Here is an 18556-nt window from a genome sequence, read left to right as displayed (position 1 = left end):
TTACAAGGACGAAAAGTGAAGCCTGACATGAAAAGTTTGCTTCTCCCCCACTGTATTTTGTGTGTGTGTGTGTGTGTGCGTGCATGCGTGCGTGCACACATGCAGAGGGCGAGGTTGTGGAAAAGAACAGGTTAGATAGATATCTATCAGGGATGGTTTAGACAGTACTTGGTCCTGCCCTTGGGGTAGGGAGCTGGACTCGATGGCCTGTCGAGGTGCCTTCCAGTCCTAGTATTCTATGATTCTATTTTCTGATATAGTGAATTGTATCATTCTGAGGACTGATATGAAGAGTTTTGTTACTACATCACTTCCATATACTCTCGACATTCTTTCTGGAACAATACGGAAGTGTTCTCTATCATCTTCCTCATCACTATCTCCTCCCTAATCACCACTGGCACCTTCCAAAGACTATATCTCCTCTGTCTCCTCCCACTACTGTGTGTAGGCTGTGAAGCCACTTTTATAATATGTTACTCTGATATTATGTTTGATGCATAGTCATCAGGGAGTGTTTTCCTTGGTCCTTATTTGCATTGTCTCACCTTGCTAATTCTGAAGTCTTTTTCTTGTAGGTAAGTATATCATTAATATCTCAGGTTATCATCATATACATCATTTTGTTACCATGATTATTTTTGTGGTTAGGTATCAGTTTTGTTATTTCTGTCCTAACCAGTTATTTCAGTCTGATCTTAACCAGTTATTGTGGGATTTTCCAAGTTGTCGTGCACCTGTTAAGTTTGAGGGTATATTGGAAGTTGTGTGTGCCATTATAGGTTGCTTTATCTTTTTGCTGTTTAGGAGAAAGGTCCCAGACATAGGTAACCCAACTTTACTATCTGGATGAATGGCCCCAGACATACACAGGCTAAATTTGATGCAGCTAAACATACAGAATATGGTCTGTATATCCCTTGTGTTACAGCCAAATTACTTTTATATATGTGTATTTTAACATATTATAATAAATACACAATCAAAACCACAAATAATAACAAATTTGTAAAAAGAAAACACATCTATAGGCTAGCAAGCAGGTTAGCTCTATAGGTTACAAGAGATACTCTTCCAGGGCATGCAAAAGCCAAGGAATCAGTATTAGATACTTTTCTTAAAAACTGTGGTCAGGTCTAATGAATGCATGCTTTCCCCCATTTCCCCTTATTTACAAAATGTAAGATAAGATAGCAGCAGTGTGGCTCAGACAACAGTGATATGTGGGTCTAATGTATATCTCCACAGGATTAGTGGAACTTCTGTGATAGACTCTGGTCTTGTCACAGCAAACAAGGAAGGTAACAGAGAGAAAGCCGTGCTAGTTTATATACTATCAAAACAAAAAAGCAGTCCAGTAGCCCTTTAAAGACTAACAAAATAATTTATTAGGTGATGAGCTTTCGTGGGACAGACCCACTTCTTCGGATCATAGCCATACCAGAACAAACTCAATATTTAAGGCAGAGAGAACCAGAAATAGTAATCAAGGTTAACAAATCAGAAAAATATTATCAAGGTGAGCAAATCAGAGTAGAGGGCAGAAGGGTCGGGGGGGTAAAGAATTAGATTAAGCCAAATATGTAAAAGAGCCCCTATAATGACCTTTGGTTCCTCCACTTGGCTGCATTCAGAGGAGCTAGAAAAATGCCTTTCATTAGAAGTACAGAACATACTATTATATCTTATAAAAGAACCCAAACTCAATGTGCTATAGTCTTAAATGGAAAGGGATTTCATTGTGGATTTTCATGTATGACGAAGCTCACTATATGGTATCAATTAATTATATTAAAGTATTTTATTTTAAGGAAACAGTTCTATCATTGCCTTCTCTTAAGGTTCGTCTTTCATTCCTATCAACATACCATGTATCTGTGTAAGAAAAATAGCTGTATCATTAGTAAAAAGGTTTTTGAAAGGTGTTCTTAATTTGTGTTCTCCAGTAAGAAAGCCTGTGCCCTGTGAGGTGAATGTAATGCTAGTGCAATGGATGAGAATTTCCTTTGATCCTCAGTGGGGCTGATCTTTATTTTATTTCACCCATATGTCAGAAATGGTGTTTTTGATAAATCATTTCTACGAGACACATGAGTGAATTGCATTGCCCCCACCCTAAAGTTTTATCAAAAATAGTTGTATATTTTCCCATAAATCAATTTATAATTTTACTAGTGTTCTTTCCTAAATCCCATATCCATGATGGGAAATCTAACATAAATGTATATTGAATCTGAGGACAGGATTATATTTTTTATTTAGACAAGATTAAAGAGTTTGAAAAGGCAAAGCTGTTTCTGTACAGTTGCTCTTTAAATGAGTTAGATTAGATTTTTATGAATTTTATAAGGTGAGAGGACTGTCCATTTCTCAGGGCACTGGCATTCAATTAGTTTGATCATGGACAGCTTGCATGGCTTTCTCTAGATATGTTCTTCTAGTAGAGATATGTACAGCAACAACCTGGATCTAGATTAGATGCGAAGCATGGCAAGGTAATCCTGTTCTTTGCTTAACTAGAACTCTGAGTCCCACCATCCTGGGTCAGAATATTGTTTACTAACTTATCCCACAACTCTGCCATGCAGTCCCTGAGTGCTCCATGCCACTCCCAAGCCTGGATGAAGGAGGAGGGTTGATCAGATGTGTGTCAATGTGCTGACCATCAAACAACAACATGAATGAAATCTGATGCCAGTATAACCAAATGTTAAAAGATGCTGGCTTGGACGTCGCCTGGATAAACAACGTCCGCGATACCAATCGAGCGATCAGGGTTGGGTTGATAAGTTGGCTACTGAAAGAAAGTTACACCTAACACATATGCTATCCAGTGGAACATGGAATGTCTGAACACTGTGAACAACTGGAAAATTAGAGCTGCTTCAGAACGAAATGGAGAGATATCGATGTGATATACTTGGGCTGGCAGAGATGTGTTGGATGGGATCAGGAGAGAGATGCAGTTGCGAAGTCATTTGGTCAGGAAACAAAATGAAGCATGAAGCAGGAGCTGGATTCCTTCTTAGCAAAACAGCTAGAAGAGCATTATTAGGATACAAACTGGTGAGAGCAAGAATGATGGTCACGTGATTTGAAGCAAAACCATTCAACATCTCAGTCATTCAGGTGTATGCACCCACATCGGACAGTACGGAAGAAGAGATTGAACTATTTTATAAAGACTTGACAAAGACGGTGGAGGAGATACCAAAGACAGATGTGGTGATCATCGGAGCAGATTGGAATGCGAAGGTTGGAACATATAATGAATCATAGAATCATAGAATAGTAGGACTGGAAGGGACCTCGAGAGGCCATCGAGGCCAGCCCCCTGCCCCCACGGCAGGACCAAGCACTTTCTAGACCATCCTGAAAGCCATCTATCTAACCTCTTCTTAAATATCTCCAGTGATGGAGATTCTACCACCTCCCTTGGCAATTCGTTCCAGTGTTTGATCACCCTGACAGTTAGGAACTTTTTCCTAATGTCCAACCTGAACCTCCCCTGCTGCAATTTAAGTCCATTGCCTCTTGTTCTATCCTCAGAGGCAAGGAAGAACAAGTTCCCTCCCTCTGCCTTATGACACCCTTTTAGATACCTGAAAACTGCTATCATGTCACCCCTCAATCTTCTCTTTTCCAAACTAAACAAGCCCAATTCTCTCAGCCTTCCTTCATAGGTCATGTTCTCTAGACCTTTGATCAGTCCCGTTGCTCTCCTCTGGACCCTCTCCAATTTCTCCACATCCTTCCTGAACTGTGGTGCCCAGAACTGGACGCAATACTCCAGCTGAGGCCTAACCAGCGCAGAGTAGAGCGGGAGAATGACTTCTCGTGTTTTGTTCACAACACACCTGTTTATGCATCCAAGAATCATGTTTGCTTTTTTTGCAACAGCGTCACGCTGTTGACTCATATTTAACTTGTGGTCCACTATAACCCCTAGATCCCTTTCTGCTGTACTCATTCCTAGGCAGTCCTTTCCCATTCTGTATGTGACACTGATTGTTCCTTCCTAAGTGGAGCACTTTGCATTTGTCCTTATTAAACTTCATCCTGTTTACTTCATCCCATTTCTCCAGTTTATCCAGATCCTTTTGAATTATGACCCTATCCTCCAAAGAAGTTGCAACCCCTCCCAGCTTGGTATCATCTGCAAACTTAATAAGCGTACTTTCTATGTCAATATCTAAATCGTTAATGAAGATATTGAACAGAACCGGTCCTAAAACAGACCCCTGCGGAACCCCACTAGTTATACTTTTCCAGCAGGATTGAAAGCCCTTAATAACTACTCTCTGGGTACGGTTATCCAGCCAGTTGTTCACCCACCTTATAGTAGCCCCATCTCAGTTGTATTTGAGTAGTTTATTGATAAATATATTATGTGAGACCGTGTCAAATGCTTTACTGAAGTCTAGGTATACCACATCCACCGCTTCTCCCTTATCCACAAGGCTCGTTATTCTATCAAAGAAAGCTATTAGATGGGTTTGACATGATCTGTTTTTAACAAAACCATGCTGGCTGTTCCATATCACCTTACCGCCTTCCAATTGCTTGCAGATGATTTCTTTAATGACCTGCTCCATTATCTTTCCTGGCACAGAAGTTAAGCTGACTGGCCTGTAGTTTCCCAGGTTATTCTTGTTCCCCTTTTTATAAATGGGTACGATATTTGCCCTTTTCCAGTCTTCTGGAATCTCTCCCGTCTCCCATGATTTTCCAAAAATGATTGCTAAAGACTCAGATACCTCTTCTATCAGCTCCTTGAGGAATCTAGGATGCATTTCATCAGGCCCTGATGATTTGCAGGCATCTAATTTTTCTAAGTAAATTTTAATTTGTTCTTTTCGTATTTCAGCTTCTAAACCTACCCCTTTTTCACTAGCATTCTCTGTCAGGCATTCCTTCAGATTTCTCAGTGAAGACCGAAACAAAGAAATTATTAAACATCTCTGCCATTTCCAAATTCCCTGTTACTGTTTCTCCCTCCTCACTGACCAATGGCCCTACCCTCTCCTTAGTCTTCCTCTTGTTACCAATGTATTTGTAAAAAGCCTTCTTGTTTCCCTTTATGCTTGTAGCTAGCTCGAGCTCATTTTGTGCCTTAGCCTTTCTAATCTTGCTCCTGCACGCTCGTGTTGTTTGCCTATATTCATCCTTTGTAATTTGTCCTAGTTTCCATTTCTTATACGATTCCTTTTTTAGTTTGAGATCATGCAAGATCTCCTGGTTAAGCCAAGGCAGTCTTTTGCCATGTTTTCTATCTTTCCTACGCAGCGGGATAGCTTGCTTTTGGGCCTTTAATAATGTCCCTTTGAAAAACTGCCAACTCTCCTCAGCCGTTTTTCCCCTCAGTTTAGCTTCCCATGGGACCTTACCTACCAGCTGTCTGAGTTTACCAAAATCTGCCTTCCTGAAATCCATTATCTCTATTGCACTGTTTTCCCTTCTACCCTTCCTTAGAATTGTGAACTCTGATTTCATGATTGCTTTCACCTAAGCATCCTTCCACTTTCAAATTCTCAATAATTTCCTCCCTATTTGTTAAAATTTAATCTAGAACAGCTTCCCCCCGGTAGCTCTTTCAACCTTTTGGAATAAAAAGTTGTCTGCAATGCAATCCAAGAATTTATTGGACAGTCTGTCCCCTGCTGTATTGATTTCCCAACATATACCTGGATAGTTGAAGTCCCCCATCACCACCAAATTCTGGGCCCTGGATGATTTTGTTAGCTGTTTAAAGAAAGCCTCATCCACCTCTTCCACCTGGCTAGGGGGCCTGTAGTAGACGGAGAGAGACGGAGAGGTTGGGAGAGAGTCATGGGAAGGTTTGGATATGGAGAAAGAAACAAATCAGGTGAGAAACTGTTAGAGTTTACTACAGAGCATGAGATGGTGATGTGCAACACGAGTTTGCAACAAAAGGACTGTAGGAAGTGGACATGGCGATCGAATGATGGGAAGTCCAAGAACATGATAGATATGATTTTGATAAGGAAGAAGGTGGATAACATCAGTACAGCAGTGCCGACCTTTCCAAGGAGTGGATATAGACTCAGACCACAGTCTAGTGATTGCAAACGTCAAGATAAAATTCAAAAGAAAATATAAGACACAGTTTAAGAAAAGAAGAGATGTGGCGAGGCTATGTGAGGAAGAAACAGGGAATGCATACAGAACAGTGCTCGAAGAGAAGATTAAGAATATTGCCACAGAGAAAGACCTAAATAAGAGAGTCACAGGGATAGCCATCGCTATAGAAGAGGCAATTGAGCAGACTGTTCCAGAAGAAGAAAAGGTCAATAAGTGAATTACCCAGAAGACGCTGAAGTTGGCTCAAGAGAAAAGAGTGTTGAAGATCAGAAGAGATGTTTCTGAGATGGCAGAACAGCAATATAGGATGAAATGCAATGAGGTAAGGAAAGCAGCCATAAAGGATAAGGAGAAATGGTTAGAGGAGCAATGTGAAGATATTGAGAGATATTACAGCAAATGTAAGACCAGGGAGGTGTATAAAACAATTAGGAATATTAATAGGAAATGGCAACCAAAGCAGATGGTGATCAAACATGAGAATGAAGAAGTGCTCGTGAACAGGGAGATGATCGTGCAGCGATGGACAAGATATTGCACTGATCTATACAAAGCACAGTTGAACCTGAGTGTCTCAGAGAAACTGATTGAAGAACTGAGAGAGAGATCTCCCCCAAGCATCGAGAGCGAGACTGATTTTCAAAGGAGGAAGTAGAAAAAGCAGTGAAACAACTAAAGAACAACAAGAGCCCTGGAAATCGTAAGATCACGGGAGAGATGATCAAATACGGCAGAGAAAGCATGATTCAGGAAATACACTGACTATGTAATAGAGCATGGAAAGAAGGGAAGGCACCTAAGGAATGGACAAGATCTGTGCTAGTGACAATACCCAAGAAAGGAAGTACATTGGAGTGCAAGAACTACAGAACAGTTGCCCTCACGAGTCATGTAGGTAACGTGCTGATGATGATACTGACTGAGAGATTAAGATTGCAGATAGAAGAACATATATCAGACGAGTAAGCAGGGTTCAGAAAAGATAGAAGTACCATACAGCAGATATTGGCACTAAGACTGATAGCGGAGAAAGCTCGATGAAAGAACAAAAATGTATAAACTTGCTTTGTCGATTTTCAAAAGGCATTTGACAGTATAGATCAGAAAGTGACTTGGGCAGTGTTGGAGTCATACAGAGTGGATAGCAGACTAATACATTTGTCGAACGATATCCATGATAATGTGGAGGCAGCGGTGAGAACGTGCGGGGAGTTGGGAAGTTGGCTTAAAATAAGAAGAGGTACGAGACAAGGAGATCCAATATCATCAAGTATCTTCATCGCACATCTGGAGAGAGCGATGGACAAGATCAAGGAAGAGGTAGAAGGGATATCTGTGCTCAGGAAAAGAATTAACTTGAGGTTTGTGGATGATATAGTTATCGTTGAGGAAGATGAGGAGAAGCTAGCGAAAACTATGCGGGTGTTAAATGAAGAAGGGAAGCAGTACAGACATCGATAAAACAAAAACAATGGTATTGGGAGATCAGGAAATAGGAAGGAAGATCAGTGTGTATTGAACTAGAAAATGTAGAGAAGCTCACATATCTGGGGAGCAACATAACATATGAGCTAGACTGTAAGAAGGAAATAGCAACTAGAATAGCAAAAGCAAGAGCGAGTTTGAAGGCGATGGATAAGATCTGGAAAAGGAAAGCAATTAGCTTAAGAACGAAGCTGGACATCTTGAGTGTGTGTATTCAGCAGCATGGTGTAGGGATGTGAGACATGGGTGATAATGAAAGACTCGAAAAGAAGAATGTTGGCATTCAAAATGAGTTGTTATAGACAGTTTCTGAGAATAGGATGGATGCAGAAGGTCACCAATGAGGAATTATATAGAAAGATGCAGCCGAAAGAGAACCTGCTGCAGAAGGTTATAAAACGAAAGCTACAATTATTTGGACATATTTGCAGAATGAACGACAAACGAAAAATCAAGACCCTAGTATTCAGCATAATGGATGGTTCGAGTAGGAGAGGCAGACCCCACAGAGAATGGATAGATGACGTAGTAGATTGGTGCGGAGCTAGTGTACAGAAACGAAGCCACTCTGCACTGGAAAGGGAGAGATAGAAGGAAATAGTGAGAGAGGCATCAGACACTAGTGGGCGCTGAGACCATGGTTATTGATGATGATGATGAACTTATCCCACTAACGGGAATATGCAGAAAATGCTTAAAGCAAGAAATGAAGGTTACTTATCTGTAATGTTGAATAGTAACAGAGAGGAAGCCGTGCTAGTCTATACACTATCGAAACAAAAAGCAGTCAAGTAGCACTTCAGAGACTAGCAAAATAGTTTATTAGGTGAGCTTTCGTGGGACAGACCCACTTCTTCAGACCATAGCCAGACCCACCAGGAGAAGTAAAAAAAACAAGTCGACAGGGCCAGACGAATACCCAGAGACCAGCTACTCCAAGATCGGCCCAAAAAAGCCAAGAACAGAACACCACTGGTCATCACCTACAGCCCCCAACTCAGACCACTGCAACGAATTATTAAAGACGTACAACCTATCCTTAATCAGGATGCCACACTCCAGAAGGCCCTGGGTGACATGCCTGTTCTCTCCTACAGACAACCTCCCAACCTCATGAGGATCCTCACTAACAGCCACAGTCTATACCCCAGGAACACCAGTCCTGGAACCTTTCCCTGCAACAAAGCCCGCTGCCAGCTTTGTCCACATATCTTCTCTGGAAATACCATCACTGGACCTAAGCAGGTTACTCACAGAATAACGGGCACTTTCTCATGCTCCTCTACGAACATCATATATGCCATCATGTGCCAACAATGCCCAGATGCTTTGTATATTGGACAGACTTCTAACTCCCTTAGACAAAGGGTCAACAGGCACAAAACAGACATCAAAACACTCCAGATCCACAAACCAGTTAGTCAACATTTTAATGGAATGGTGCATTCTGTCAATGACCTAAAGGTATGTGTGTTACTGAAGAAGAATTATCGCACCGTTCTGGAAAGGGAAGCAGCCGAGCTGGCTTTTATATTCACATTCGGCACATTAACACATGGTTTAAATCGTGATGGGAACTTTCTGAGTCACTATAGGGGCTTGTCTGCATACTTGGCTCAATCTAATTCTTGACCTTCCCCCCGCACCCCTCCACTCTCTGGTTTGCTCACCTTGATTATCTTTTTCTGATTTGTCCTCCTTGCTTACTGTTTTTGATTCTCTGTGCCTTAAATATCGAGTCTGTTCTGGTCTGGCTATGGTCTGAAGAAGTGGGTCTGTCCCACAAAAGCTCACCTAATAAACTATTTTGCTAGTCTTTAAAGTGCTACTTGACTGCTTTTTGTTTTTATCTGTAATGGAGATTCCACAGGATGGACTCTGCATTCTCACACTAACTTGGAGTCCTGCTTACTAAATGACTTTAGGTCATGTGGGAAGGAGCTGAGGGGAACCACCAAATTTCTTTTAAACCTTTCCCCTAGAATATCCAGCATTTGGGAGAGGAGGGAGGAGAGCAGTAAGTGAAGTGCATGGAAGCTCCAACAGGTGCTGCTAGTAGTATTTAACCAGTCAGGCTGACCTAGTCAGAGCATTCCAGGAGTGAGACTATCCAATGGGTCTGATTTCAGATTTTGTCTTGAAGAAATTTGTTTCAGGTAAGTGACCTTCATTTCTTTAAGACCTATAAGTTGGTATCATGCAACATTTCAGTTTTAAAAACTAGGTGATACAAAGTTAACATGGGACACCTTAAATGGATTAATACCTGGCTAGCTAATAGGTCTTAGAATGTAATTATAAATGGAGAATCCTCAAAGAGCAGATATGTTTCTAGTTGTGACCTTGAGGGATTGGGTCTTGTTTCTAGGATTTTTAACGTTTTTATCAATAATCTAGAGGAAAACTTGAAATCGGCATGGATAAAATTTGCAGAGGGCACAAAAATTGTAGGAGTGGTGAATAAAGAAGGGGGTAGGTCACTGATATGGAGCTATCTGCATTGTTTATTAAGCTGGGCACAAGAAAACAATAGGCATTTTAATATAGCTAAATGTAAATGTAATCATATACTTGAGGCCAAGAGGAACAATCAAGATCATCTAGTCTGACTTCCTGCTCACTGCAGGCCCCGGAATCTCACCCAGCCACTCCTGCAACAGGCTTATAACCTCTGGCTGAGTTACTGACTTCCTCAAATCTTGATTTAAATACTCCAAGTTGCAGAGAGAACCACATTTACTCTAGTTAAAAGCAGCAGATGACCCATGGCTTACCCTGTTGTGAAAGTGAAAAACATCAGGGTCCTAGCAGCAGGTGAAAGTTGCAAAATTCATTCCTGACCCCATCTATGGTGATCAGTTAGTCCCTGAGTATGTAGGCAGACATCTGAGAAAAATTTCTTTGTAGCAATTTGGAACCCTCCCCATTCTAGTGTCCCATCTTTAGCTGTTGGATGTTTTTGCTACTAGCAGTTGTGAATGGGCCATATGCTGTTGTAAGCAAACACATCCAGTCATCACTTCAACAGAGTTATTAAGCTTGATCTTAAAACAAATTTGTTTGGAGTTTTTGATTTTGTTTTTGCCCCCGCTTTGTCTAGGAACAAAGAATATAAGCCATTCTTACTGTATGTGAGGAGACTGTGACTCTGGAAGAGCTTTTGGATCATGGTAGATAATCAGATATGTGCTGATTGGGAGGTTATGTAATTACTTCTGTATTTGACATTGCTGTGACTACAGCTGAAGTACTGCTTCTAGTTCTGTTGTTCGTAATTCCAGAAGGATCTTGATATATTTTAAAGGATTGAGGCAAGAGCAAGGAGAATGATTAAAGGATTAGAAAACATGCCTGATGATGATAGGTGAAATTCCCTGCCCCCTCTAACCTTCTCCGTATTAAAAGAAACAGATTTAGCTCATGGAATCTATCTGAAAGTATCTATAAGACAAAAACATATTTGATAATTGGCTCTTCAATCTCACAAAAGTAAAACATAATCCAATGGCTGGAATTTAAGTTAGGCAAATATGGATTGGAAATAGGTTGTAACTTTGGATTCTAGAGGAAAATATATCCAAATCAGACACTAAATGCATAGGGGATAGTGATTTGTCACATCTGGAATATTGTGTCCAGTTTTGCCTCCCCCCCAGTGTAAAAAGATGTGGATTTGCTTGAGCAGGTTCAGCAAAGGGCAACAAAAATGATTAAGGGGCTGGAGCACAAGACCTATGAGGATAGGCTGAGGGATTTGGGCTTGTTTAGTTTACAGAAGAGAAGACTTAAGGGTGATTTAATAGCAGCCTTCGACTTACTGAAGGGGAACTCTAAAGAAGAGGGTGAGAAACTGTTCTTAGTGGTGTCAGATGGCAGAACAAGGAGTAATGGTCCAAAGTCGAAGAGGGAGAGGTGTAGGTTAGATATTAGGAAAAACTACTTCACCAGGAGGGTGGTGAAGCATAGGAATGCATTGCCTGGAGAGGTGGTGGATTCTCCATCCCTCAAGGTTTTTAAGTCTTGGCTTGATAACGTCCTGGCTGGGATGACTTAGTGGGGGTTGATCCTGCTTGAAGCAGGGGGCTGGACTAGATGACCTCCTGAGGTCCCTTCCAGCCCTGTGAGTCTGTGATTCTTGATTCTGTTTGAGCGTTGGTCTGATAAATCTAGGGTTGTGAGCTCAATCTTTGAGGAGGCCATGTAGGGATCTAGGGCAAATATATTAATTTTCAAGAGAGATGTGGAGAAATTGGAGAAGGTCCAGAGAAGAGCAACAAGAATAATTAAAGGTCTAGAGAACATGAGCTGTGAGGGAAGACTGAAAGAACTAGGCTTGTTTAGTTTATAGAAGAGAAGACTTAGAGGTTTTTCAAGTTCCCTGAAGAGGGTTACAAAGAGGAGGGAGAAAAATTGTTCTCCTTGACCTCTGAGGATAGGACAAGGAAGGGGTTTAAACGTCAGCATGGGAGGTTTAGATTAGACATTAGGAAAAACTTCCTAACTGTCACGGTGGTTAAACACTGGAATAAATTACCTAGCGATGTTGTGGAATCTCCATTACTGGAGATTTTTAAGAGCTGGTTAGATAGATACCTATCGGGAATAGTCTAGATGGTGCTTGGTCCTGCGGAGAGTGCAGGGAACTGGACTCAATGACATCTTGAGGTCCCTTCCAGTTATAGTGTTCTATGATTCTATAAATTATAGACATACAGAAAAACACAAAATGAGTGTCAAGATGTCTCACTAGTAGTCTGGTAACTGTATCTGTAACAAATTTCACTCCATGGCACTGCATTTCCCTAGGATTAATCAAAGATGACTCTCAAAGTTCTTGGGATGAAGAGAAATTCATTGTGATATATTTTCCTGTTATCAGACAGGATTGGATGTTCCTGGAGAGTTCTCTCATAAATCCTAGGGCTGGCCCTTCTTGTAGGCAATTCTGAGGTAAAGAATTTTAATAAGAACATAAGAATGGCCATACTGGATCAGACCAAAGGTCTGTCCAGCCCAGTAGTCTGTCTGCCATCAGTGGCAAGTGCCAGGTGCCACAGAGGGCGTGGATCGAAGACAATGATCAAGTGATTTGTCTCCTGCCATCCATCTCCAGCCTCTGACAGTCAGGCCAGGGACACAATTCCTACCCTTGGCTAATAGCCTTTTATGGACCTAACCTGCATGAATTTATCTAGCTCTTTCTTAAATTCTGTTATAGTCCTAGCCTTCACAATCTCCCCTGGCAAGGAGTTCCACAGGTTAACTATGTGCTGAGTGAAGAAGAACTTTTTTATTAGTTTTAAACCTGCTACCCCTTAATTTCATTTGGTGTCCTCTAGTTCTTGTATTATGGGCACAAGTAAGTAACTTCTCCTTATTCACCCTCTTCATACCTGTCATAATGTTATATACCTTTATCATGTCCTCCCTCACTCTCCTCTTATCTAAACTGAAAATTCCCAATCCTTTTAGCCTCTCCTCATACGGGACTTGTTCCAAGTCCCTAATCATTTTAGTTGCCCTTTTCTGAACCTTTCCCAGTGCCAGGATATCTTCTTTTAGGTGAGGAGACCACATCTGTACACAGTGTTCAATATGTGGGCCTACCATAGATTTATATAGGGCAGTAAGGTACTCCTTGTCTTATTTTCTATTCCTTTTTTAATAATACCTAACATCCTATTTGCTTTTTTGATGGCCTCTGCACACTGTGTGGATGTTTTCAAGGAACTATCCACAATAACTCCAAGATCTCTTTCCTGGTTATTTATAGCTAAATTAGCCCCCATCATATTGTGGGTATCATTGGGGTTATTTTTTCCAATGTGCATTACCTTACACTTATCCACATTAGATTTCATTTGCCATTTTGTTGCCCAGTCACTCAGTTTGATGAGATCTTTTTGAAGTTCTTCACAGTCTGCCTTTTGTCTTGACTATCTTGAACATTTCAGTGTCATCTGCAAACTTTGCCACCTCACTGTTCACCTCCTTCTCCAGATCATTTATGAATAAATTGAACAGGATTGGTCCTAGGACTGACCCTTGGGGAACACTACTAGTTACCCCTCTCCATTTGGAAAATTTACCATTTATGCCTACCCTTTGTTTCCTGTCTTTTAACCAGTTCTCGGTCCATGAAAGGACCTTCCCTCTTATCCCATGACAACTTAATTTACATAAGAGCCTTTGATGAGGTACCTTGTCAAAGGCTTTCTGGAAATCTAAGTATACTGTATCCACTGGATCTCCCCTGTCTGCATGTTTGTCAACCCCTTCAAAGAACTCTAACAGATTAGTGAGACATGATTTCCCTCTGCAGAAACCATGTTGATTTTTGCCCATCAAATTATGTTCTTCTGCGTGCCTGACAATTTTATTCTTTACGATTGTTTCAGGTAATTTGCCCAGAACTGACATTAGACTTACTGGTCTGTAATTGCCAGGGTCACCTCTAGAACCCTTGGATGAAGGTCATCCGGTCCTGGTGATTTGTTAACATTAAGTTTATCTGTTTGTTTCAGAACCTCCTCTAATGATACTTCAGTTTGGGACAGTTCCTCAGTTTAATTTCCCACAAAAAACAGTGCAGGTTTGGGAATCTCCCCAACATCCTTAGCTGTGAAGACTGAAAAAAAGAAATCATTTAGTCTCTCCGCAATGTCTTTATCGTCCTTGATTGCTCCTTTTTGTATTTGTATTGTCTAGGGGACCCACTGTTTGTTTTTTAAATATATTAGAAGCAAGAAGCCTGCTAAAAAAAAACAGTGTTATTACTTTTTGAGCTTTTGGCTAGCTGTTCCTCAAAATCTTTTTTGGCTTTCCTTATTACAGTTTTACACTTAATTTGGTAGTGTTTACGTTCCTTTCTATTTACCTCACTAGGATTTGCCTTCCACTTTTTGAAAGATGCCTTTTTATCCCTCACTGATAGGTTAACACCCATGTAAAACAATGTTGGCTCTTTTTTCGGTCTCTTAGTTTTTTAATTTGGGGTATGCATTTAAGTTGGGCCTCTATTATAGTGTCTTTGAGAAGTTTCCATGCAGCTTGCAGGGTTTTTATTCTAATCACTCTGGGTTTTAATTTCTGTTTAACTAACCTCCTCATTTTTGCATAATTCCCCTCTTTGAAATTAAATGTTGGAGTCCTGGACTTCTGAGGTGTTCTTCCCACCACAGGCATATTAAATGTTGTTACATTATGATCACTATTCCCAAGCGGTCCTGTAATAGTGACCTCATGGACCAGATCCTGCGCTCCTGTCAGTACTAAATCGAGAACTGCCTCTCCCTGGTGGGTTCCTGTACCATCTGCTCCAGGAAGTAGTCATTAACAGCATCGAGAAGTCTTATTTCTGCATCTCATCCTGATGTGATATGTACCCACTCAATATAGGGATAATTGAAATTCTCCATTACTATTAAGTGTTTTATTTTGGTAGCCTCTCTAACCTCCCTTAGCATTTCAACATCACTATAATTGTCCTGATCAGGCGGTCGATAATATATCCCTACTGGTATATTCTTAGTAGAGCTTGGAATTACTATCCATAGTGATTCTAGGGAACATTTTGATTCATTTAAAATGCTTATTTCATTTGATTCTACATTATCTTTCACAGACTCCGCCACCCACACGGCTCATTCTATCCTTCCAATACATTTTATATCCTTGTATGATTGATTGTGTCCCATACATTGTCTTCATTCCACCAGGTTTCCATGATACCTATTATGTCAATTTCCTTCTTTAACACAAGGTACTCCAGTTCATCTATCTTATTAGTCAGACTTCTAGAATTTGTATAGAAACATTTTAAAGATTTGCCTCTGCTTATTTGTCTTCCCATCCCAGATGTATTAGATTCTTTTATACGTGTGTTTGTCTGATCTAGCCTGTTTGATATCTCCCCTCCTTTCTTTGTTTTTTACTAAAGCCTAGAGTATCTCTATCAATGGATTCTCCTCTAAGAGGAGTTTCTGTCCGATCCATGTGCTCCTCTGCTCCAGTTGGCTTTCCCCCATCTCTTCATTTAAAAACTGCTCTACAACCTTTTTAATGTTCAGTTTTGTGTTGACATTTTTTGCATTGTAGCACCTGCCCTTTCCTCAGAGGCAGTGAAGGTCTCAGAACTGAGGGTTTCTCATACATCTGGTGGGAGGGGGCAGGCTGCAGGAACACTCACTGAAGAGGATATTGGGCCACCTTATGTCCTCTTTTGTTGAACCAAGAACTACAGAAGAGAGTTCTCTTTATTTCAGGACTACTATCATGACAAGCTCACACTATGTCAAAAATGACAAGCCATATGTACAAAGAGAGCAGAATTATGTTTATCATTGTGCTCGACATGGATAGGATGTCAAGGCTTTTCAAGAGTTGACATGCCCCTGTTGTTCAGCCTTCAGATAGCAAGTATCTTGTCACTTGTGTTGCTTTTGCCCATTTCTGATCTGAACAGTGAAAACTGACCATCTAGGTACCAATAATTTTCACTGTGCCATAGCTCCAAAGACTGTGAAGAGCAATGCAGATAAGGACTTGGTCCTGAGGGTGGAAGCAAGAGGAAAGGAGCAATGTTTCTTCTAATCTTTTCCATCTATATGTGGATTTTTTAAATCCCCATTTGTAATGTCTTTTTTTTTTTTTTTTCTAAAATGTGGACAGAGGAATGTGTAGATGCACACCACCAGTAAAAACAAAACAATAAACACGCTATGGGTGCTTTGCTCATCACCTGGGCCGCATTTGAATCTCTCGAGTGGCCACACAAGCACACAGCTTACATGGAAAGTTGTGCAGAAGGAAGATGTTCTCTCGCTGCCCTTTCCAACAAATACTTGGTTGAACCCCTGTCTGCTGTTGCTGAGAGCACCGCAGGTGCTGACACGGCAGCCACCAACGGCACTGAGCCTTGCGGCACCAACGTCGGCAGAACAGGGATACCCGGCACGGGACCTGACGGTGCAGGAGGAAGCTACCCGCACGTGACCGCATGCAGTGGCACTGGGCACGGCACTGACAACTGTGCCGAGGTCCCTGGCACCGGAGATGGTGGCACTGACTTTTCATGGGCTGGGCAAAGCAAAATCCAAAGCCCGGCACCATAGCCCATCCTCGGACATCATTGAAATGCCTGTCTCCTAGCTCTCCTCCCAAGATGGACATAACGCAACAGGCAGCGACACCAACAGCTTGTCTAAGACCACCATCTCCCTTTCTTCAGCCACTGTCTCTCTGGCTCAGGCACCCTTCACCAGTCTCCAGTGTGGAACCATACAAATACTACTACAGAGCATCCCTGCCAATGTCAACATCATCACAGTGGTCACGCTCCTCTAGGCACCATATGAACAGACACCGGTCTTGGTCCAGATCCCCATCACCTGGACCCTGCCCCTGCTGTTACAGCTGCCCATAGCATGGTGTGAACACCGACACAGGGCTGTAGCTCCAGGGGCAGATCCCCACCTCAACCTCTAGTACATTCCTACATCCACCCTCCTCCTTCAAAAAGAACCCAGCCCTCTCCAGCGGGGACGGGTCCAGAGTCCTTGGACCTTCCCCCAGAACCCTTAAGGGAGCAAACACACGAGGGGGCTCAGGAATCAGAGGAGGTTTATCATAGTGATGCCTCTTCGTCCTCCCCTGATGAGGCGGTTGTCCCCGGGGACATGTCTCCCCGGACGACCTTAAACAATTCCAAGAACTTTTTAAGAGAGTGGTGTGCACACAAGACATACAAATTGCAGAAGTATAGGAGAAACATCACAAACTCCTAAAGAATCTGAGACCCCCAGCATCATCTAAAATAGCCATCCCACTAGTTGAAGCTATTATGGAAGCAGCCACCAACATATGGAAGACCTCTGCCTCCATTCCACCTACAAATAAGAGGATAGATAAGAAGTACTTTGTTCCATCCAAGGGTATGGAATTCCTGTTTAACCACCCCCAGCCAGATTCCTTAGTGGTCAGTTCCTCACAACACAGATCTGATACACCCCAATATAAATTGGGGGGGTCTGACAAAGACGTGAGGAAACTGGACTTACTTGGAAGAAAGGTTTACTCCTTTTCCACATTATTACTGAGGATGGCCAACTATACTGCCCACCTATCAAATCACAATTTTGATAACTAGTCTAGACTTACCTCCCTTATGGCTTTCCTTCCGGATGACAAGAAACCGGTCTTGAAGGCAATCATCCAGGAGGGTTAGGTGGCCTCACGGACAGGAGTCCAGATCACCCTAGACGTAGTGGACACAGCAGCATGCTCCACAGCCACAGCAGTAGTAATGTGCAGATAGTCATGGCTCCAGATGTCCAGTATCCCCAAAGATCTGCAAGCAAAAGTTGTGGATCTCCCATTTGATAAAGAAAAATTATTTGCTGATTCAACTGATTCGGTCTTCCACTCCAGCAAGGACTTGAGGGCCACACTTAGAACACTGGGCATGTACACCCCTCCATACAGGAGAGAGAAATTTTATCCCCAGCAAAGGCGCTATGCATACCAACCTCAGTGCTCGCAATACCAATGGGGTTACGATCAAGGGCGCCATTAACAGCAACAACAGTATAGGGCCCCCAGACAGCGTCCCCAGCAAGGCCGTACACCCTCAGGGCAAGCTCCAAGACAACAAGTTTGATGGCTATGTTGAGGACTGCAATACCAAGACCATCACTCAATGCCAATCACAGCATATGTTCCACCACCAACTCAGACCATTTTATCCTCAATGGCAAAGCATCACGACAGACAAATGGGTGCTGGAAATTATAGCCAAGGGATACGCCATCCCTTTCCAATCACTACCGCCACCAAAACCCCCTACTCAGTCCCTCCCCAGGGACCCCTCTCACGAGACAAGGTTGAAGCAAGAGGTAGACCACCTCACATTCATAGGGGCGGTGGAGAGAGTCCCGGAAGAATTCCAAGGGAAAGGCTTCTACTCCTGATA

General features: G+C 42.0%; 1 protein-coding gene across 5 annotated transcripts in view; it reads left to right on the top strand.

The window, feature by feature from the left end:
* ZMPSTE24 (zinc metallopeptidase STE24) overlaps positions 1-18556 on the top strand; it is a 106473-nt gene that overhangs the window by 26186 nt on the left and 61731 nt on the right. The gene's annotated exons all lie outside the window — the stretch shown is intronic.

Source organism: Carettochelys insculpta, chromosome 24 (genome assembly GCF_033958435.1).
Source record: "Carettochelys insculpta isolate YL-2023 chromosome 24, ASM3395843v1, whole genome shotgun sequence".
Classification (NCBI taxonomy): Eukaryota; Metazoa; Chordata; order Testudines; family Carettochelyidae; genus Carettochelys; species Carettochelys insculpta.
Note: the sequence above shows the minus strand (reverse complement) of the source record. Positions and strands in the feature narration are given on the sequence as shown.